Source organism: Schistocerca cancellata, chromosome 7, assembly GCF_023864275.1.
Source record: "Schistocerca cancellata isolate TAMUIC-IGC-003103 chromosome 7, iqSchCanc2.1, whole genome shotgun sequence".
Taxonomy (NCBI): domain Eukaryota; kingdom Metazoa; phylum Arthropoda; class Insecta; order Orthoptera; family Acrididae; genus Schistocerca; species Schistocerca cancellata.
This window is the reverse complement of record NC_064632.1, coordinates 322,655,701-322,675,606: the sequence shown is the minus strand read 5'-3', so window position 1 is coordinate 322,675,606 and position 19,906 is coordinate 322,655,701. Positions and strand designations below refer to the sequence as shown.

The window sequence follows — 19,906 nt, the reverse complement described above, 5'->3', positions numbered from 1 at the left end:
AAAATGTTCGACTGCTGCCCTGGCCAGCACGTTCTCCAGATCTATCTCCAATTGAAAGCGTCTGGTCAATGGTGGCCGAACAATTGGCTCGTCACAATACGCCAGTCACTACTCTTGATGTACTGTGGTATCGTGTTGAAGCTGCATGGGCAGCTGTACGTGTACACGCCATCCAAGCTCTGTCTGACTCAATGCCCAGGCGTATCAAGGCCGTTATTACGGCCAGAGGTGGTTGTTCTGGGTAGTGATTTATGCGGATCTATGTACCCAAACTGCGTGAAAATGTAATCACATGAGTTCTAGCATAATATATTTGTCCAATAAATACCCGTTTATCATCTGCATTTCTTCTTGGTGTAGCAATTTTAATGGCCACTAGTGTACTTAAACCTAACTAACCTAAGGACATCACGCACATCCATGCCCGAGGCAGGATTCGAACCTGCGACCGTAGCGGTCTCGCGGTTCCAGCCTCTAGCGCCTAGAACCGCTCGTCCACTCCGGCCGGCTACGGCATGTATGTCGTGGCTTTTATTGCGATACTAATTTACTTCAGCCTTGGAAGTTCTGATTCACATCGTCCTTCACATGGTCGCAGTTTTTCTTTTCCCATTTTTGTAACACAGCCAAACAAATTTTGCCCTATTATTCTCTTGAAACGGGGCGTAAGTTACACAGATTACACTCTTCTAGTGTTTGATAGTAATGGTGGGACGGGAACAGTTGTGTAATATAAATAATTTGCTTATATGTAGCGATGCAGTGAATTTTTCGGGATACTTAGCGTGTCCTTAAATAAGCCAACAAAATAGTCATTCATAGAGACAAGTACCTCTTCGTTACAATATGCAATGTGATTCAGGAGGAAAGGTACATGTTTTGAGGGTGATAGTGTTAGTGATTCTGAACAAGAAAACTTCATATGGACGTACTCATAAGCCCTATTCCGAATGGTTTCGGAGATAGAACACATTAAATACCACTTTTGTACGTTTTTCTTGAGTAACTCGAAAACAGCACACCCCAATGAAAACGTGGTGCAGTACAAAATTAAACTAAACTAAGTTTCCTTCAAAAAAGCTGCTATTCGCATCTTCAACTTTTCTAGTCCTGTCTTCCTCAGTTGCGTGTAATATTATACTGATAATTTTTACTTATGGACCATCTAACAGCAACTGAATAAAACACAATTTTTGCTACAATACTGAAAATCTCGCCCGACGCATGTGCGCTGTAGCTTAGGCAGTTTTGTCGGTTAATTTGAGGTAGTTTCCTGACTTAATAGAACATAGGTGTCCTGCATCAAATTCTTCGTCTACACCAGGGTTTGAAAAACTGTGTTCTGCGGAACAGTGGTGTTCGGCGGGGAGTGAATAAGTGCTCCGCGGAAAACCCATAAGATGGCGTTTTATTTTTCGACTTTCGACGATACTTGCTACTTTTAATAATTTTTATTATGATTTATCCTTTATAATTATTATTTAAAATTGAAGTAGTAACTGAATAAAAATTCCATTTTTTAAAAAAAATAACCTTTTAACTAAATAATGTGTTCGATTAGAGCAACAAGATGTTTAAAGCTTTTGTATGTCCATCCTTGTAGCAGGAGGTCTCTGGGACGACGGCCATTTACTACCGTGGTAAAAAATAAAAACACCTATAGCCTTCCTTGTGATTTTAATTTATTTTGTCGCTACCAGTTTCAACGCTTCATTCCATCATCTTCAGGCTGTCTTTGATGCGGTACAGGTTGATATGAACCCCACGCATAACCCATCAGTTGCCAGCATTACTGGATACGCAGAAATGTCAGCACTTCAACCATCAATTGCCAACTGGTTATGCGTGGGGATCATATCAACCTGTTCCGCATCAAAGACAGCCTGAAGATGACGCAATGAAGCGTTGAAACTGGTAGCGACAAAATAAATTAAAATCGTAAGGACGGCTGTAGGTGTTTTTATTTTTATCAGATGTTCAGAGTGTTCCTCCAGAGGTACAGTTTTGGGTACCCCTGCTCCACACTACTGTGGTACGTTGTAAGCGATGGCAGTGTCTGAGTAACATAGAGAATAAGCAACAATGTACATTAAATGTGTACTGTGTAGGAAACCATTCGGAATAGGTCATACAGCCATGTGAAGTTCTTTGATTAGAATCACTAATACTGTCTACCCTCAAAGCATGTAACTTTCCTCCTAATCCACCCTGAAAATACTGTACTGACTTCCACGTGAAAAATGGTACTGAATATTAATTCGGACTTCGTAAGAGTAGATCTGCAGGTACGGCTTGAGGAGAATAATATACTTGAACGACATGACGCCGTAAATAATCGGTCGTTTTGCCTTCAAAAAATGTGGGCACAATTTCATGATACATCTACCTGAAAAATGTAAGATAATCAAATAAAATCAGTCTGGTGGTAGCAAAAGGTTTGTCCAATAACTGCAAACATCACTAGTAATGAATAAAATTACTACTATTCGATAAATCAGATGTCAAACGAATGACAATAGGTAGTTCCTAATCCGTCGAGCGATACAACAAAAAGGGAGTAGAAGAAGTCTCAGCTTCTAAATACATTGTTTGTTTCTAATAATAATAATAACAAATCGCTACGATACAGAGGTTACTTATTACGCCTTATGGATAATGTTTGTGAGTTACAGTTAACGTCGGTTCTTCAGCGAATGATATTAAGGTGCGTTTACACTGCCATTTGTATCGGCACATGTATGAGATACATGTATATGCGACTTTGCGGCATGTATCGCGACTTGTATGAGTTGACAAGTATCAACCTCATACGTGTATGAGCGTGCGTTTACACTGGTTGATATGTATCACTGTGCGATAGCTTTCGACGACGATTTGCAAGATTTCACATTTTTATGTGCTGGTACACTTGCTCTTTTGGAAGATGATAGGAAGAAAAGGCGGAGGAAGCGTAGATGGTGGCAGAGAGAGTTTCTCGCCAATTAACGCTAAAGGATGGCGCATATTTTAGAAATTATGTTAGGATGAGTATGGAGGATTTCCGCGGCTTATCACTTGTGGCTCCTCTTGTGTCCAAAACCAACACAAACTTTCGGGAAGCGATTCCACCAGAGGATCAGTTGGCAGTAACACTCCGTTTTTTGGCCACTGGGGATTCCTCTTGAAACGAAGATTTCATTGCAAAACATTTGCATTGTCGCGCGATTGCTAGTGCCAACGTCTCACACACGATTGTCGGCATCCGTTGTCAACATTATCACGCGAGGCCGCCGGAATAATAGCAAAAAATTGATATACGTGCCAGATGCATGAAAAAATTATAGAATGTATTACATACTCTGATATATATAAAACTTTTACCTTCACTTCTTGGAATAAAACTTGCACAATGGCCTCGCAAACACGAAGAATAACGTTGCATATGGCACTTTTTCATGTTCCATGCAGATACATTAACGTCGAAACGATAGTCGGCACCTCCAAAACTCAAACAGCCGCCAAAGAGCCTGGTACTACGCATGCGCTAATCGTCAAAATAAGCGGCAGGCGACAAGACGACAGGAAATGATAGTACTGCGCATGCGTGAGTTCAAATGTCGCTCATACATGTCGCGTATATGGCCAAAAAGCGATATACAAAATGTATACGCGACATGTATGAGCTCGAGGGTCCGCATACAAGTTCCGTGAATTTTTGTGTGAGGTGATGTATCGCGACATGTCAAATTGACATGTCGCTCATACATGTCGCGATACATGTATCCCAGTGTAAACGTACCTCAACATACACAATTCGTAATATGAATGTTTCTTACAGATAGATGATTCTTCGTAAAAGTACAAAAAATGAAATAAAATAATGAATCGTCTTTTTATGTGATACGCTTCAACAGATCATTTAGAAACGACGAATCCTGCCTCGGGCATGGATGTGTGTGATGTCCTTAGGTTAGGTAGGTTTAAGTAGTTCTAACCTCCGATGTTAAGTCCCATAGTGCTCAGAGCCATTTAGAAACGACGATATGGTGGTAAAGCGAAGAAAAATGGATTCTTATGAATGGAAGATCGGTTCTTAAAAACATTTGTGGTTGCAGGGACTATAGTCTTCCAACAAATCGAAACAGTTGGACAGTGGACTTGATGTGCGACCGCAGCACACCAACGGCCAGCAGAATAGCCCCTGGCGTCCATTGCGTATCGGCGCGCAGCGACACTCGTCACATTCCACTCACGGCCCCGGGCGTGGTGCCGAGGCGTGAACAGAGCCGACACACACACACACACACACACACACACACACACACACACGCACACGCACACACAGTACGCAGTATAGTGCGGGGCGATGTCCGGGGTGACGAGCTCGCACGTGCGTAACGCATCCGCTGCGTCGGCTAGGCACGCGTCTCAGCCCCGTCATCCACTGCACACGTTTCGCGCACCTGTCCCATGGTCGAGGTCCTACCCTGTGCATACCGCGCTTCCAGACTTGTACACCCACACTAATACACATTTTATGAACCTGTGAAGAACCTTTCACCGTTCCTTTATCTACTCTAATCTTACTCTACGACCCCTTTTTGATGCTTTTCGCTGCGTCTGTTATCACTGTAGCGATTTAATTTCGCTTTCACCGATAAGCTGTACTTTTTGTGATTTAACAGTGTTGTTTTTTTAGAGTTGGCTTCCTTCTATGGCCGTATTCTTTATTCCGCCTGTGTTACCTTTCGACTTTCGTCACTGTTCTGACGAATTATTACATCCTAACTAGGAATGATGGGGACTTGAAATGCGCTCAACTTTTGGTGTATATGATTGAAAATAAGTTGGCTCGGAGCGCTATGGGACTTAATTGCTGTGGTCATAAGTCCCCTAGAACTTAGAACTACTTAAACCTAACTAACCTAAGGACATCACACACATCCATGCCCGAGGCAGGATTCGAACCTGCTACCGTAGCGGTCGTGCGGTTCCCAACTGAAGCGCCTAGAACCGCTCGGCCACCCCTTGAAAATAAGTAAATGGACTTCTGTATTTAAATTTGCTTTTGTCGGTTACGTATCATAGGCTGTATCACATTGTGTAGTCTTCTCCCTAGATTATTACCATTCTAGTTGTTTAATATTTTTTTAGGATTCCCTCGTGTGCTGTTCATTGTGCTTGAAGATGCAACTCTAACGCTGTGAAACTGGCAGTGTCATAGAACAGCAGTCTGCAGTTTATTTTACAAGGACTTTTAAAGCAGTTCCTGGATTACAATCTTATGTACTGAACTTAGGAATAAAATTCTATTTCTACAACAGTGAGATTTTCACTCTGCAGCGGAGTGTGCGCTGATATGAAACTTACTGGTAGATTAAAACTGTGTGCCGGACCGAGACTCGAACTCGGGACCTTTGCTTTCGCGGGCAAGTGCTCTACCAACTGAGCTACCCAAGCACGACTCACGCCCCGTCATCACAGCGCAGGAGAGCTTCTGTAAAGTTTGGAAGGTAGGAGACGAGGTACTGGCAGAAGTAAAGCTGTGAGAACGGGGCGTGACTCGTGCTTGGGTAGCTCAAATGGTAGAGCACTTGCCCGCGAAAGGCAAAGGTCTCGAGTTCGAGTCTCGGTCCGGCACACAGTTCTAATCTGCCAGGAAGTTTCATATTTCTACAAAGTTTTGAAGCGGATGTAAGTTGTTTGTTAGTTTCCATTCGCTAAAGTAGTTCACGCGATATTATGCGTAATTATTAACCATAAAGCTATAGCTTCATTGATACCTAATGGCGTGCTTCCAGGTGTTCTACCGAGACGTTGTTTGCATTTTATGCCCTATATTTCAATAAACGACCCAGCCGTCGCATTAAAGTGCCGAGACTTTCGCTCTTAGTGGCGCTCGCTGCCTAGGCAGTGAAATATTGCGCCTGAAACAGAAAACAACACGGCAGAATTACCCGGAAGCACGCCATTAGTCATCAACGAGCAGAAAAACTGAGGGTTTATTGAGGCCTCTTTTATTACAATTTCTTATTACGTTTGTCTTAGAGTTGGTGGCATACATGTCTGCCTGTACAAATAGGCCGTATTCTTTACAAGGCATACAGTACTCGCATGTAGCGATATTCGACTCACCTCTGTTTGAAGCTGATCTAACTTTTCTTGGTATCTGCTTGGAACCAGCATCCCAGCCTCTTTCCCTTTTAACGTTTTCTAACTGCCCAGTATTAAATTCCCTTTTACGTACGTTGCTCACGCGTTTCATGTTGTTACTAGAAAGGCTGACGTTCCCGCTGTCAACCAGGCTGGCGCTATTCAGCGCTGTTTCAGCGTACAGCATGCTAAACACCTGAGTGCGATCCTTGTAGTTCTGCATCCCGGACGAATACCATGAGAACTATATATTACTAGCGTAATTAACCGTGGTAAACAACCTTATTTCACCAGAACGCCAACGTCTGACGAAATGTGCCGCCAGTGTCGTGTGTCGTTAATGTTGTTAGTATATCCGCTGTCTCATAATATGACAGACAGACTGTCCACTGCATGTAGAGAGAAGCTAAGTTTGTTTGGTTAAATGAGAGACGTAGCAACTAGGCTGGCTGAATATGAACGCAGCTGGAAGTTGCGGAATTACAACTCCACAGTTACTGAGAATGTACTGAGTGAAAGCCACGGCTACTAGTCACAGTACCATATCCTGCATATGGCAAAGGCCAAAAACTTAATCTGTCGGAAGCCCTGGAAATCAACAAAGACCTGTCCCTAAGTCGTGATTTCAGTGCTTCCCCTCTTCCGAACTTCACATAACCTTGACGGCTTTCCAATACTTCCCACACTGTCTATTCCATTCTGCCCATCTATTTATCTTGTATTTATCTATTTTATCGGCCGCGCTGTCTGAGACGCCTTGTGTGTTGTCCTTAGCGTAAGTTGGTTTAAGTTAGACCAAGTGATGTGTAAGTCCAGGGATCGATGACCTCTGCAGTTTGCTCCTATAGGAACATACCACAAAGTTCCAAAAATCTATTTTATCCTTATTTCTTGTACACCTTTTATATTCTGTTGTTACCTTTTAAATTCTATTATTTATTCTGTTTCTGTATGACTGACATTATGCAATACATTTTCAGACAGTTCTTCTGTACTGTTATCACGTGATAATGGTATTTTTAGAATATTTAATTTAATTTAAATTGTTAAAACACACTGTGTTTTTGAATTTAGTGTTAAAGTTTTTTCTAGTTTGTTCAGTTGGTATTCATTTACTGCTTAACTTAAACATTCTTAATTGGATTACCACTGCGCTGACAAAGACGACATTTACTCTGTGTTCATACCGCACACGTGATGTGTAATATCTTTGTCAATGTTGATAACAAATAGTGCACATAGTTTGACGATGATAGTTTAAGTCTGATGGCAGCTTCTAAGCCGAAAATCGGTTACCAAAATAAATTAACACTGTAGAACATGCACAGTATTGCGCTTTTCTTAATAGCCTGATGTTTTTCTTATTGATGTACCGGTAGTACCCTATTACTAATTTTGCTCCGAAGTGTGCGCGTTAAGAGTTCGAAGGTTTGTGTAAGACACCACCAAGTTGAAAAACATCATGAGTGAAAGTAATACATTTATTTTGGGAAATAGACGAAAAATACATTTAAATATAAATAGTGATCGCGCACTTACATTAGAATGTTTCCATGAATAAATAAATAACATGAATAAATAACATGAATAAAGCACGGTGGAAAGAACCCATCGCTCCGAGACGTCTGTTGTCAGTTCCACAGGACGAGAATGGGTTCTAGTGTTGTGCCTACACATATAAGATGTGTTTCTGTGAAACACGCAAGGTGCTATTGCTCCTGGCCAGCGTGTTCGATACAGACAGCGAACATGCGCATTAGTTTGATGTTACTTACGGAAAAAAATTGTAAAAGTGTCATATAATCATCCCGTGGAAATAAGCCCTGTAGTAATGACACCGAGCGAGGTGGCGCAGTGGTTAGCACACTGGACTCGCATTCGGGAGGACGACGGTTCAATCCCGTCTCCAGCCATCCTGATTTAGGTTTTCCGTGATTTCCCTAAATAGTTTCAGGCAAATGCCGGGATGGTTCCTTTGAAAGGGCACGGCCGATTTCCTTCCCAATCCTTCCCTAACCCGAGCTTGCGCTCCGTCTCTAATGACCTCGTTGTCGACGGGACGTTAAACACTAACCACCACCACCACCTGTAGTAATGACGTACACAGGGTGGTCAGTAACTACTCCATAGTAAGGCCAGAGTAGGGTAGGGAACGTCGAACGAGGTGAAACTTTCCAAAGCACCCTAGATCGGAGAGGCAACGCTGTGGAGATATGATCATTAAATGACAGCCAGTCAACGTATACGTCAGCGATGAGCGCACGGAGCTGTGTGAACTTTAACAAATTGGCCACAGCTAACACCCACTGTGAAGAGGGCTTGATGATAACAGAAGTAAGTTCTAAAAGCAAAGTCATGAAATTTCAATTGGCAATGTACAGTAAAAGCCGTACTGAAATTGAAAACTATTTACCTTTTTCTGAAAGGCTAGTTTTTGTCCAAGATAATGTGTGTTATTTCGGACATGTCGGCGAATAATGAGGGTAAGGGGCGGGGACTCTATGGCAGTAGTGTGTGGATAATTTGAGAAATTGGGTCTGACGGTAGACGTGTCAGGAAAATCCGTGCAGTTGCGATGACCACTGTGTCCGAATGGCTCAGTGGTCAGAGCATCTGCCTAGTAAGCAGGAGATCCGGGTTCGAATCCCGATACGGCACAAATTTTCATTGACTTACATCAGTGCCCACTACGCAGCTAAATGCCTTCCATTCGTTTGTCTTGAAAAGTAAAGTCTCCGAAATTATGTGAAACCTATCAAAGCTTTTTAAATAAAACGAACGTCATTAACATTCTAAAACTTTATTCTTCACGTCCCAAGTATTTGCAGATCTGCCGCTAGAGGGCTCCGAATTGTAGCGTGTAACAATGGCGGTGTGTGACGTAACTACGTCGGTGCGTGCTGTAATCAAGCTTGTCGGCCGAGGTGGCCGAGCGGTTGTAGGCGCTTCAGTCTGGAACCGCGCGGCCGATACGGTCGCAGGTTCGAATCCTGCCTCGGACAAGAATGTGTGTGATATCCTCAGGTTAGTTAGGTTTAAGTAGTTCTGAGCTCTAGGGGACTGATGACCTCAGATGTTAAGTTCCATTGTGCTTAGAACAATTTGAACCCCCCCCCCCCTTTTTTTTAAATATATATATCGAGCTTCGGTTTGGAAGAGTTCGTCCACACATCGCACAGTCTCCTTCTGTATGGCAATCCCAGACCGCAGACGTCTGCTGCGACAACTGTAACAGTCCCATTCACTGTCATCGATCGTGCGCCATACAGTCCCTGCGTGGTCCCATCAGATTTTCATGTTTCCAAAGTTTAAAGAACACCTTCAAGAACTTCACTCTGATAGTCATGAAGCAGTGCAAGCAGAGGTGAACTTGCTCATCGTCAAACATTCTACAGTGGCGGTATCAGCAAACTGGTCTCTCGTTGCGAGAAACGTGTTCGTCGCCAGGATGATGGTGTTGCAAAATAAATACGTAGAGATGAAAAATAAAGCTGTAAAATGTTAATAACGTTTGCTTTATTTAAGAAGCTGTAAGTGTTTTCACATAGAAAACTTGGATTCAATAGTTCTCAGCACGTCCTCGTAATACTCAGCCTATTGTGTTCAGCCGTTTCTGTAAAGTTACACCTGGTAATGAGGTACTTTAAATTTTTACACTTGGCCAGTAAGTACATGAATAATTGAAAATCAAAGTTTTGTTGCCCCTGGAAGCTGTCAGACAGGCATCCTGCAGCTGCAGAAGCGTTACTGTTTAGTAATACAGACGAACCCTGCGGAAGAGAGATTCCTCATATCCCTTGCAGTCGGCTAGAATTGCCTTCAACTCGAGCCATTGTCGCAGAAATCGCCGTCCGCGGACGGTGGGCATTTGACAGTGCGCGTTGCGGGCGGACAGTGACCGCTGGCCACCCACGCCCTGGGCAGTGGGCACGGCCCTTGAACCCGGTGCGTGTCTGGCGCCGCGGCAGCCGTGCACACGCACACGCAAGCGCGGAGGCGCGGCGCGTATTCGCACGCCCACAGGACGCGGCGTAGGGATTCCACTTGCTGCCGAAACTCGCAGAAATTTTAAATATCGTGTTCTTCGGGTAGGTTGAACTGTTGTCTTCCTGTGCATTATCGAGTTACTCTAAGCTAATCAGGATGACTACAGCTAATTCTCATTCCACAGCTTAACTTAAAGCATCATTTACCTACATTGACGTGGAAGATAACATGGATTCTAAAAACATAGTAATTTGTTCAATTTTTATTTATTTACTAGCCCTCTACTGGCGGTCTTAGCCATGTGAATGGCAGATACAGTGCACACATTTCATCATCATCTCTCTCTCTCTCTCTCTCTCTCTCTCTCTCTCTCTCTCTCTCTCTCTCTCTCTCTCTCTCTCTCCCCTCTCCCCTCTCCCCCCTCCTCCGCCCTCCTTCCACCATCTCCTTCTCCCCTTTCTCTGCTCACTCCCGATCCCCCGCCCCCCCTCTTTCTCTGCTCACTCCCGATTCCCCAACCCCTTTCTCTGCTCACTACCGATCCACCAACCCCTTTCTCTGCTCACTCCCAATCCACATGTATACATCAAAAACTTATTCCTCCTCTATCTACATATCACACCAATCGTATAGGATAACGTGGGTTTCGTCTGTTAACAACCTTATTCGGCCCCGTTCCCATGGGAACTACCTTCACAGTACCTCTTTCCAGACACTGGGTATTACATTTACCAAATTTTGTTTTAAGTCCGTCCTGTGGTGCAAGAGGAGATATGGAAACAGCCTGAAAAGCTTGTGTTCAAAAAATGTTTCAAATGGCTCTGAGCACTATGGGACTCAACTGCTGTGGTCATCAGTCCCCTAGAACTTAGAACTACTTAAACCTAACTAACCTAAGGACATCACACACACCCATGCCCGAAGCAGGATTCGAACCCGCGACCGTAGCAGCAGCGCGGCTCCGGACTGGAGCGCCTAGAACCGCACGGCCACCGCGGCCGGCTGAAAAGCTTGTGTGTTATAGGGTAGGTTGTGCTGGGAAATGGTCAAAATAATTGTTAATTCCTTACGTTGCGCCGTTTCAGAATTAATTAACGTTGAAGTTAGCCTGTTAGGTCGTTACGCCCGCAAATTCAAGTGGCCCACTACGAGAGAGATACGAAAATTGTACATGGGACGAAGTAAGGATCGAATTCGATTCAAAGGATGAGCAGTCTCGCTTGGTATCACCTATGCTGTGAGAACAACTGACACCATTGTATATGGCGGACCGCTCGAATTTGCACCCCGCCCACTCTCCGCCCCCGTGATCACGCCACATGGGGGCGTGAAGCAGGAGGTGTGAGGAAGCACAAACACCCTTTGCTGCTTCGGATCACGTTAAAATTCCGTTGAATGGTTTTGAACGGTCCCTGCTGGTTCACGCTGTATACCAGAGCAAACATTACAGTCACACTACACTCCAAAGCGGTCAGCTCACAGTGGAATTCCAACCCCACGATGTCCTTCGAATAGGGTTAAATCGCCCTCGGCGTGGTAACAGTGCTGAAAGTTGTCAAGAACGTCGCTCTGTTTCTCGTGCCACTGCAAACTGAGATTTTCGACCGCGAAATGTGTGGGAGGCGACACCCCAAGGGAAGGGATGGTTTCCTTCAGGCCGTTTATGCCATCTCCTGAGGGCTTTTCGTCTCGACTCTGAACGGCGGTGTGTCTGAAATGGTTTCCTCGGCCACCCATAAGAAAAACGCGTAATTTCAGCGCTGGGCGTCGCGGATCTGACCTACATCGCTGAGGCGTGAAAAGAAGGGATGAAGTTGGGGGTGGGGGGCACGTCGTGGTGACCTTCTCCACGTGTGACACATCCACAGTGCCATACCGTAGAATTGCAGTAAAATTTGGTGCCAATGTATCATCGTTAATGCGAGCTGTGGTCTTTCTTTCTTTCTTTTTCTTTTTTTTTTTCGCGTGTATGGACACCTTGCTTTTTGTAGGGTTCCCAAACCCGAGGGTGACGTTGCAGGCCGGCCGAAGTGGCCGAGCGGTTCTAGGCGCTACAGTCTGGAACCGCGCGACCGCTACGGTAGCAGGTTCGAATGGGCATGGATGTGTGTGACGTCCTTAGGTTAGTTACGTTTAGGTAGTTCTAAGTTCTAGGGGACTCATGACCACAGCAGTTAAGTCCCATAGTGTTCAGAGCCATTTGAACTTTTTACAGGGCGCTACGATTTTGCAGTAAGACAGGAGAAGGCTGTAGGCAACTTTGACCCAGATATCAAATTTACACGTTGCAATGGGATTTTGAAAAAGTGATCCTTCAGTTCTGTTGCGAAGGGTAATTCAGTGCGACCGTGCGGATCGGATCAGAGCAGAAGTTTGACAGGGACAGCTGAAGACAGCATAACCTGCAAGTGGAGGCTGTAATACAAGTTCTGCAAACTGTTAGCAGACTTCCCTTAACCAGTGGGGCTGACACTGAGGTGAGGTGACAAAACTCGTGGGACAGCGATATGCGGTAGAATCACGTACACAAGGTGTAGAAGAGCAGTGCTTTGGCGGAGCTGTCATTTGTACTTAGGTGATTCAAGTGAAAAGCTTTCCGACTTGGTCATAGCTGCACGACCAGAATTAACACACTTTGCACGCGGAATCGTAGCTGAAACCAGAGGTATGAGACATTCCATTTCGGAAATCGTTAGGTAATTTAATATTCCGAGATCTGCAGTGTCAAAATGATGCCGAGAATTCCAAATTTCAGGCTTTACCTCCCACCACGGAAATGCATTGGCGGACTGCTTTCGCTTAACAACAGAGCAGCGGCGTTTGCGTAGATCAGACCAGCAACACTGCGTGAAATAACCGCAGAAATCAATGTTGGATGTACGATGACCGTATCCGTTAGGACAGTGCGGCGTAAAATGGCGTTTAGGGGTTATGACGGTAGTGCTTTTCGATGACAGCACGACATCGCCTGCAGCGTCTTTCCTGACCTCGAGACCACATTGGCTGGAAAACCGTGTCCCGGTGAAGTGAGTTTCTATATGAGTTGGTAAGAGGTGTTGGTAGGGTTAGGGTGTGGCGCAGAATGTACGAAGCCATTGACTCAAGTTGTCAACAGGGCACTTCGCAATCTCTTGGTATCTCTGTAATGGTTGTGTTTACGTGGAATCAACTGGGTCGTCTGGTCGAACTGAACCCATCATAGACTGGAAATGGCTATGTTCCGCTATTTGTTTCCAGATAACGATGGTATTTTTATGGATGACAGTGCGCCATGTCACCTGGAGACAATTTTTGGCGATTGGTTTGAAGAACATACTGACAGTTGGAGCGGATGATTTGGCCATCCAGATCCCCCGACTTGAACCCCATCGAAAATGTATGGGACATAAAGAAGAGGCCACTTCGTGCCCAAAATCCTGCACCGGCAAAAGTTCCGCAATTACAGACGGCTACAGAGGCAGCTTCGCTCAATGTTTCATCAGGGGATTTCCATCGACTTGACGAGTCCATGCCACTACTCTGGGCGAAAGGAGATCCGGCAAAGTATCAACATCATTTGTCACTTCAGAGCATGTAGCAACAGTATGCATCAAATTGCCACTGATTACCTGACAACCCATCGTGCAACACACGTGTTAAGAGAGTCACTCTAAAAGAAATGGACACTATTTTTTAAAATCCGTCTTTTATTCTACATGTTTGAAAGTTTTACAGTATGTAGATACATCCTTTAGGAACAATATTTTCATTTCTCCACATAATTTCCATCCCTCTCAACTGCCTTACGCCATCTTGGAACCAGCACCTGTATACCCGCACGGTAAAATTCTGGACCAACCTGTTGGAGCCACTGTTTGGCAGCGTGCACAAGGGAACCATCATCTTCAAACCGTGTTCCACGAAGAGAGTCATTCAATTTACCAAAGAGATTCAGGTCAGGCCTGTAAGGCGGGTGTTTCAGTGTTGTCCATCAGAGTTATCTGATCGCTTCCATGGTTTTTTGACTGACGTGTGGCCGTGCATTGTCGTGCAACAGCAAAACATCCTGCTTTTGCCGATGTGGTCGAACACGACTCAGTCGGCCTTGAAGTTTCTTCAGTGTCGTCACATATGCATCAGAATTTATGGTGGTTCCACTTGACACGATGCCCACAAGCAAGAGTTCTTCAGAATCAAAAAACACCGTAGCCATAACTTTTCCAGCAGAAGGTGTGGTTTTGAATTTTTTTTCTTCTTGGGTGAATTTGCATGATGCCACTACATTGATTGCCTCTTCGTCTCTGGTGAAAAATGACAGAGCCGTGTTTCATCACCTGTCACAATTCTTCCAAGAAATTCATTTCCGCCATTCTCGTACTGTTAAAAAAATTCGCTGCATACCGTTTTTCTTGTTTCTTTGTGAGCCACTGTCAACACTTTCAATATTCTGCGAACACGTCCTTCCCCTATCCCAACGTAGCGTGACAATTCGTTCACTGTAATGCGTCTGTCAGCAGCCACCAATTCGTTAACTCTCTGCACATTGTCTGGAGTGTGTGCAGTAAGAGGCCTGCCACTGCGAGGAAAATCCTCAATATTGCCGTACCCGCTTTTCATCACGTAACCTGCTTACCCACCGACTAACTGTACTGTGATCGACAGCAGCATCTTCATACACCTTTTTCAACCTCTTGTGGAGGTTTCCCACTGTCTCGTTTTCACAGCACAGGAATTCTATGACAGCACGTTGCTTCTGACGAACGTAAAATGTAGGAGCCATCTTGAAGACACGCTGTGACGGCGCCACTCACGGCAACAGGTTGAACTAAGTTTGAAAGCAAGCGGGAAGGATGTATCTACACACTGTAAAACTTCCATACATGCAGAATGAAAACTGTATTTTTACAAAAATAGTGTGAATTTCTTTTGGAGTGACCCTCGTACAATGGTAGTGAAAGGGTTAAAGACCTTCGTCATTTCGACTTCGGACGGTATCGCATAACGCATGACGAATATTCGTCATGTTCTAAATCACTTTCCCGTAACGCCGCCTCCCTGCGAAGCCATCTCCTGCGTTACGATCTTAGCCATGCTAGGTAACCGTCAGGTAGCCGGCAGCACCTGCGGTGAACCGCAGTCGGGGGGCGAGCGTTGAGCGTGACAGATGAGACCTGATTACTCGCAGCGGCGGGCAAAGGGAGCAGGGCGAGTGGCGGCAGCAGCAGTTCCAGTCGCTCCGCCGCCGGAGTCTAAATCAATTGGCGGCCCGCTCTGATGTTAATCGCCGGCTCGTCCGCGCGCCGTGTCGTCCCACTCGCGGCCGCTGCTATCCGGTTCATCGCCGGCGCTCGCATCCGATTTCATTCTCCTCCTGTGCGCACACGTGTCTCGAGTTCAATGTAAAGTGATTTCCTCCGAGGAACGAGGCGCGTGTTCAGCACTTTTTTGTGAGGGGCAGTCATAAACTTTATCACCTTGAAAAAACGAAGTCACATTATTGTTTCGATTCTTTGCAGCTACATGTCTGCGATTAGATTAGTACTTGTTCCCTAGATCATGAATACCTCACTTCGTAATGTGGAACGTGTCAGGTGCCGAGTGATCAAAAAGTCAGTATAAATTTGATAACTGAATAAATCACGGAATAATGTATATAGAGAGGTGCAAATTGACACACATGCTTGGAATGACATGGGGTTTTATTAGAACCAAAAAATACGAAAGTTCAAAAAATTTCCGACAAATGGTGCTTCATCTCATCAGAATAGCAATAATTGGCATAACAAAGTAAGATAAAGCGAAGATGATGTTCTTTACAGAAGATGCTCAATAGTCCACCATCATTCCTCAACAATAGCTGTAGTCGAGGAATAATGTTGTGAACAGCACTGTAAAGCATGTCCGGAGTTATGGTGAGGCATTGGCGTCGGATGTTGTCTTTCAGCATCCCTAGAGATGTCGGTCGATCACGATACACTTGCGACTTCAGGTAACCCCAAAGCCAATAATCGCACGGACTGAGGTCTGGGGACCTGGGAGGCCAAGCATGACGAAAGTGGCGGCTGAGCACACGATCATCACCAAACGACGCGCGCAAGAGATCTTTCACGCGTCTAGCAATACTGTGTGTTTTTTTGTTTTTTTTTGTTTTTTTGTTCTAATAAAACCCCATGTCATTCCAAGCATGTGTGCCAATTTTTACCCCTCTATCTACATTATTCCGTGGTTTATCAAGTTTTCAAATTTATACCGACTTTTTGATCACCCGGTATATAAAAGGTGTCTATTCAAGACATTACATTACACAAAATATTAAATGATACTTAAAATTTTTAAATTTCTCTGTGTGTGTGTGTGTGGGGGGGGGGGTGAATTACCCACTTACTATATCCAAAAATTCATCCAATCAGTAGGAGAAGTTGCCATTCAGAAATTGTTTTAATTTCATTTTAAATGTTATATGGCTGTCAGACTTTTGATGCTATTAGGTAAGTGACCAAAGACTTTTGTGGCAGCATAATTTACCCCCTTCTGAGCCAGAGTTGGATTTAACCTTGAGTAGTGAAGATCATCGTTTCTCCTAGTGGTGTAGCCATGTACACTATTACTTTTTAATTCGTTCGGATTGTTAATAACAAATTTCATAAGTGAATATATATATATTGTGAGGCTACAGTGAAGATCCCTAGCTCTTCAAATAAGTGTCTGCAGGATGATCTTCGATAAGCTCCAGCAATTATTCTGATTACACGCTTTTGTGCAATGAACACTCTTTTACTCAATGATGAGTTACTTCAGAATATGATGCCATCAGAAAGCAGAGAATGAAAATAGGCGTGGTAAGCTAATTTACTGAGATGTATGTCGTCATACATGTTGAAACCCACGCGCCAAAGTACCAAAGCACGCCACTAGAGTTGTCGAACGAAAGGACACATCTCATTCATAAAGTGGAGTGTTGTGCAGTTATTCCGTTTCTGTGTTTTGTGGTGTCGTCCAAAGATAGCGATGCCGCACCAAAGACGGCAACGCAGCTAGATATCCAGCCATCCATTGGCGATGTCTCGAACGAAGGTTGGGAGAGGCTTGAGAAGACATGCGCCCGCCCCTCTCTCCCTCTCCCCCCCCCCCTCTCTCTCTCTCTCTCTCTCTCTCTCTCTCTCTCTCTCTCACTCACTCGCGGCTCAAGGGAACCTTCGCACGGAAGTCCCTCAACTGCGGTTCATGGCGTCAGCTGAAGCGATCAACATCATCGAGTAGGATTAACGTGTTACTCAGTTCTCAGATGGACATGTACTTTTGTAAATGTTGAACATTGTACTTCAAGACTTCCGTTAATTAGTGCATCAAGTGATGCTTTACTAGTCAATGACAGTTATAAATTATCACGCACTCCTATGCCAAAACCGAGCGAAGTGGCGCAGTGGTTAGCGTACTGGACTCGCATTCGGGAGCACAACGGTTCAAACCCGCGGCTGGGCATTCTGATTTAGGTTCTCCGTGATTTCCCTAAATCGCTTCAAGCAAATGCCGGGATGGTTCCTTTGAAAGGGTACGGTCGACTTCCTTCCCTGTTCCGATGAGATCGATGACTTCGCTGTTTGGTCCCCTCCCCCAAATCAACCAACCTATGGAGTGTGTCAAGTAAGTCTCTTAATCATTTATTTAAAAAAAGTGAACTAATATTTCATACGTTGTAGTTCAGATGAGCCATATCCCAGATCAGTCAAAGCATCTACAGTTATGGCCAGATAATAGTGTTTCCGTATAGTCATAACACATTTGAAGCGGAGCATCGCTGCGTCGAGTTATTTTTTTAATTCCTTAACGGCTTTTGTACATCACACACAGCCACCCTCAGAATGACTTTTTACATTTTAATGTGTAGCAGCCTTACGCGTTAAGAAATACTCCTTACATTCATTTCATGTGAAATTAAGTCAGTGATCCAGAAAAATTAAAATACGCACGCTCATTAGAATGAAATGTGGGTCGAAAACAAAAATCACACCTATTCACTTACCACATTATTATGTAAAAAATTCAAACAGTCGCTTTTCCTATATTATTTTCTTTCTTTTATATAGTCGTATGAGAGTTTTCACGCGTCTGTTTCCTCTGTCACTAAAATATAAAGGGCAGTGAAATGCAGACGATGGAGATGGGGAAAACGGATTATAATTTCAAAAGTATCTTTTTAATAGCATTGGAAACAGCAGCGATCGCAATGATCTGGTAATAAAATATTATGTAGAACAGTCAGCAATAGCGGAAATGTTGCGGCTGTATCACGCCAGTCCTGATGACTTACTTGTCCACCTAATCACGATGGACAACTGCTGGACATATAACTAGGACCCAGAACAAAACTAGCAACCGGAACATTCATTCACCAAATCACCACTGCCGAAAATGGCGGCAGTTCAACCACAACACTGGTCAAGGATGAAAATGTTTTGAGCTCAAAAATAACTGATTCTTAATTATTTCCACCTACTAAAATCATAAATAACCATAAAATGACCATTAGTTCTTGTTTCGGCGATAAAGTAACAAGTCATTTTTTAGAGCCTGCATTTTCTGTTTGAGGGAACTTTTATTTTTGAAAGTGGTACACACTTTTCAACTGACAAAACAATGTTCTTAAATTGTTTGGTTATAAACATACTTTTTTTTGCTGTGAGTGTAAGTTTAATATCGTGTGTTGTAATTAGTGCAGAATTTCTGGTATGTTGAGTCTTCTAAGGTGTAAGCTTTATTAAAATGCCACGAAAATGATTAAATTCAATGATTAACTTTTGTTGCGTTTCTGGTGAAATAAAATTTTCATCACAGAAACTGAATCTGACAGGTCTTGTGAAGAGTGCCTTTTGGTATTATTTAGGCATGAAAGTAAGGGACCAGGGTAAGTTAAGAGTTCCTCATATATGTTTCGACTCTCGTGCTGTTGTCCTACGAGAATGACTGGGCAATAAAAAGTGTGTAGATTTTGCTGTAGCTGTTGTTTGGCGAGAGCCTACAAGTCATGTGGATGACTACTATTTCTGCTTGACTCCACCTATAAAGGTAAGATTATCAATGGAAGAAATAACAACAGCTAATTTCTCGAATCTTCTATCTGCTATTCGACCTATTCCACATTGACACTTTACCAGTTCTCACTTCACCTCCAAACTTTGAGCTAGAAATAGAAGATGAAGGCAGTGTGAAAGAATAACCCAAGTAGCTTTACACATTCCATGACCTTGATTTTGAGAAAAATATAATAAATTACACCGACTGAGTCAGTCGGAATTCATCGATCTCACTGGAGATCTTGGTATGTCAAAGGACAGCAATGGAACTTCTCCACTATGTCAGGATCTCACATTACAGACAACGTCAGAGGAATGTGTCCTTATTTTGCTACGTTGTTAATGGCTTGGTGAAACTTTTGAATTTAAACTAACTTCCTCCGAGCGAGGTTTGAAAGCAGTACTGCTTCACAATGGCGATCGTATTCCCTCTGTTCCTGTCGGTCATGCAGTTCATGTGAAGGTGACTTAGGCAAATATGAAAGCCCTCCTTGACTCAGTGAAATATAGTGAACACAAACGGAAAATACGTGGCGATCTAAAAGTCATGGCTCTTCTCTTAGGAATGCAACTGTGCTACACTAGCTACTTATGCATTTTATGTATCTGGGACAGTAGAGATATGTGATTTTCTATTCAAACATACTGTACTGCAAGAAATCTTGACCCTAGCAAGGAAAATGTCATTCTGAGCCTCTCGTGGACGCAAAAGATGTTATTCTTCCACCGTAGAC

The 19,906-nt window shown here is 43.8% G+C and overlaps 1 protein-coding gene and 1 non-coding gene across 4 annotated transcripts in view; both read left to right on the top strand.

The window, feature by feature from the left end:
- LOC126092243 (rhophilin-2) overlaps positions 1–19,906 on the top strand; it is a 740,337-nt gene that overhangs the window by 630,825 nt on the left and 89,606 nt on the right. The window lies entirely within an intron of this gene.
- On the top strand, positions 8,719–8,791 carry Trnat-agu (transfer RNA threonine (anticodon AGU)). The gene has a single exon. It is a non-coding gene; the product is annotated as a tRNA-Thr (tRNA).